Source organism: Otolemur garnettii, unplaced genomic scaffold, assembly GCF_000181295.1.
Source record: "Otolemur garnettii isolate 467f Iridium unplaced genomic scaffold, OtoGar3 scaffold00094, whole genome shotgun sequence".
NCBI lineage: Eukaryota > Metazoa > Chordata > Mammalia > Primates > Galagidae > Otolemur > Otolemur garnettii.
In genome coordinates, this window is record NW_003852489.1 from 5,945,462 (window position 1) to 5,949,547 (window position 4,086).

Sequence of the window (4,086 nt, forward strand, 5' to 3'; positions counted from 1 at the left end):
TTTTTTTTTTTTTTTTTTTTTTAGGAGACAGAGTTTCAAGCTGTTGCCTGGATAGAGTGCCGTGGCATTATAGCTCATAGCAAACTCCAACTTGAGCTCAAGTGAACCTCTTGCCTCAGTTTTTCTATTTTTAGTAGAGAAGGGGGTTTCGCTTTTGCTCAGGCTGGTCTTGAACTTGTGAGCTCAAGCAATCCCCCCGCCCCTCAGCCTCCCAGAGTGCTAGGATTACCGGCATGAGCCACTGCGCCCAGCCATATCCTTGTTTCTTGTAAGAGGAGTATCCACAAATAAAAAAATAAGTCCTTTAAGTCTACCAGGGTACCAGCAAGAGCAAGAGCAAGAGCAAGACCCATCTCTACTAAAATAGAAAAATTAGCCAGATATTGTGGTAGGCACCTGTAGTACCATCGACTTAGAAGGCAGAGTCAAGAGGATCACTGAACCCAGGAGTTTGAGGTTGTTGTAAGCTAGGCTGTTGGCATGGCACACTAGCCTGGGCAGCAGAGAGAGACTCTGTCTCAACAAAAAAAGGCTACTATGGCTCGGTGCCCATAGCACAGGTGGTTTTGGAGCCAGCCACATACACATAGGCTGGCAGGTTCGAACCCAGCCCAGGCCAGCTAAGCAACAACGACGGCTATAGCCGGGTATTGTGGCGGGTGCCTATAGTCCAAGCTACTTGGGAGGCTGAGGCAGGAAAATTGCTTAAACCCAAGAGTTTGAAGTTGCTATGAGCTGTGACACCATGGCACTCTGCCGAGGGCGACACAATGAAACTCTGTCTCAAATAAATAAATAAATAAAAAGGCTACTATGGTATATCAGTAATTACCTCCTTTATTGAACATCAGGATTATTTAGAGTATTAAAAGTACAGGTTGTTATTAGCTCGATCTGCAAAGACTTAATTCGGTGGGCCCTTGAACCTTGAGTGCCTGGCCAAGAGTATATGTTTTATGAAGAATATGAATCTTGTTGTATTAGTGGACATTTGGCTTGTGAGTTCAGTGGTTTTTACACCTGTCTTCAGAGAGTAATTGTTCTGACGCATCAAGCAGTTTTCTAATAAAGCTGTAGATCAGTACAAAGATTAATTTACCCCGATCTGTACCAAGAAAGTGTTTTTCTACCAGTTTGTTTGCTATTATTTTACAATTCGTAGAACCAGATTTGTTCAACAGACAACCAAATCACCCTTTGGCTTCAGGCAAACAACTACTTTCTGAGACCTTACTATGAAAGCATTATCACGAAGCTAGAATTACTGCTAAATTTCTTATAGAAATTCTTACAGAAAAATTGGCTTTACAAGCTGATGATTATGATTTATAACCTAAAAATTTTCACTCTTGCTTTCAAAATTGCTTCTTGTTAATTCACTATTGATATCTTTGTAGGCTATTTCATTCAAATAATATTTGGTACATTGAACTTTTCAAATAATGTGTCAAGAATGTGGAAAATTGTGATTAAAAATTAGAGATGTTATTAACGAATTTATAAATAGTCAGAAAATAATTATTTTAAAAATATTTATTTTAAATATTTATCAAAATAAATATTGATATTTATTTTATCAATTACTCCATTTAAATTTGTGTAATGAGCCAACAGATCTAGGAAACAAAAAGAAATTATAATTTTTTACTTGCAAATAACATTAATGTACAGATGCCTTTAATTACTTTTTAACACATAATTAAAAAGTGAAATTTGAAGTAACAGTAAGTTGAGCACACTACGATATTTAGTCAAATTTTGTTTTATATAAATCACAAATGAAACTGGAAAACTTTATGCTCAGCACAGAGTTAGAATAATTATTTGAGTTATGTAAGATTTTAGATTTTGTGATGGGAAGTACATTTTTTAGAACTGCAAATTCCATTCACCTTTTTTTTATGTATGTATTTTTGAGATTCAGTTTCACTTTGTCACCCTCACTTTGTAGTGTCATAGCTCACAGCAACCTCAAACTCTTGGGTTCTAGCAGTTCTCTTGCCTCAGCCTCCCAAGTATTTGGGGCTACAGGCGCCCGCCACAGTGCGCTATTTTTAGAGATGGGGGTCTTGCTCTGGCTCAGGCTCAAGCTGGTCTCGAACCTGTGAGCTCAGGATGATCCATCTACCTCAGCCTCCCAGAATGCTAGAATTACAGACGTGAGCCACTGCACTGGGCCCTGTTACCTTTCATTTAAGTTAAGAAAGCATTTAGAACTTTAGCCCAAAGTTCATATTCTTATGATTTTGGTAGATCTTAACCAGTTTTAATCAGGACTGGTAAATTTTAAAAAATTATTTTAAGAGCCCTTGGCACTGGAAATAGATATGATGTATGTGGTGATGGAGTTAGATAGATTGATGTGTGCGATGATGCTGAACTGAACATCTGATACTGCTGCTGCTCAGAGTCAGAAAGCCAGTATAGAAAGCATAAACATTCTACATAATTAAAAAATCGGGGGAAAAAAATTCTACTTTCAAAGACCAAAACCTAGTCATTTCAGCTTATTCTTGAATAACCCTCTCCCTGTCCATTTTGTCCATACTTAGTGCTGGAGTTTAGAGGGACAGATGGTAAACTCAAAATGTAATTAGTGTTGGCTCAGTGCCTGTAGCACAGTGGTTACAGCGCCAGCCACATAAACCAAGGTTAGCAGGTTCATACCCGGCTCTCGCCAACTAAACAGTTGCAACAAAAAAAAGCCAGGTGTTGTGGCAGGTGCCTATAGTCCCGGCTCTTGGGAAGCTGAGGCAAGAGAATTGCTTAAGCCCAAGAGTTTGAGGTTGCTGTGAGCTGTGGTTGTCACTGCGCTCTACCAAGGGTGACATAGTGAGACACTCTCTCACAAAAAAAAGACAATGTAATTAGTGTTAAATGATTAGTTTCACCGGCCTTTTACAATTTTAAATCTACGTATCCCATCCTCTATTGTAGTACATGCATAGTGCTAACAGCTTTGTGAGCCATCTTCCTTTATTTTTTTTTTATTATTTATTTATCGCCCTTTGTCACCCTTGGTAGAGTACATGACATCATAGCTCACAGCAACCTCAAACTCTTGGGCTTGATTCTTTTGCCTCAGCCTCCCACGTAGCTAGGACTACAGGTGCCTGCCACAACATGCCTGTCTATTTTTAGAGACGGAGTCTTGCTTTGGCTCAGGCTGGTCTTGAACTCATGAACTCAGGCAATCCACCCACCTCAGCCTCCCAAAGTGCTAGGATTATAGGCATGAGCCATCACATCCGGCCCTCTTCTTCTTTTCTGAGTCTGAGAGCTTATGTTACCCTTTGAAATTGTGGCTGAATAGCCTACTGGTTCTAGGTTGAACTGCCATCTTTAATACCCTTTGTTATCAGAAAATAAAATTCTTTCCATGTTTTACCTTTTATCTTGGGTCTGTGGGTCCAAATAAGAGATACAGGCTATCCCTTTTCTTGTTTTAGTTAAAACATAACAGCTTTTTGTCCCCCTTTCTGTCCTATTCCTATCTTGCTTTCAAACTTTTAAACATCCTGTTTTACCTCTGCTTATAATATCCTTCGTCTGCCACACTTCCTTTCTTTTCCCTGGTCAACCCGTAGATGCTCTTCGTGTGCCTCTTTAAAAATCAGGACCTCTGGGGGGCGCCTGTGGCTCAAAGGAGTAGGGCGCTGGCCCCATATCCAGAGGTGGCAGGTTCAAACCCAGCCCTGGTCAAAAACTGCAAAAAAAAAATCAGGACCTCCAAGGACTACTCAGGTATGTGCTCCCAGAAAATAGTATTTCTTCATTGTACTTTCCATACTAGATTAAAATGACCAGATTTCCTGTCTACTCGATTCTAAACGTTTTTGTCTTATTCTCAGTCATATCTGTATTTTTTAGTACAGTTTCAGGCCTATAATATGTTTTTGCTAAATGTTTGCAGAATATTGTATCTTTTAAATTTTCAAACCCAGCTGAGGCCAAACTGCAACAAAAAAATAGCCGGGCTTTTTGGTAGGCCCCTGTAGTCCCAGCTACTCGGGAGGCTGAGGCAAGAGAATCGCCTAAGCCCAGGAGTTGGAGGTTGCTGTGAGCTGTGTGATGCCACAGCACTCT

At 39.9% G+C, this 4,086-nt stretch overlaps 1 protein-coding gene across 4 annotated transcripts in view; it reads left to right on the forward strand.

The window, feature by feature from the left end:
* The window catches only part of USP32 (ubiquitin specific peptidase 32), a 223,695-nt gene that overhangs the window by 124,195 nt on the left and 95,414 nt on the right, over positions 1–4,086 (forward strand). Inside the window, exon 1 of one of the 4 annotated variants that reach the window (XM_023516589.1) lies at positions 3,691–3,744. The exons of the other annotated variants lie outside the window; for them this stretch is intronic. The gene's annotated coding sequence lies outside the window, so the exon portion shown is untranslated. Of the gene's footprint in view, positions 1–3,690; positions 3,745–4,086 lie in introns of those variants that run through there. 4 annotated transcript variants of the gene reach the window in all.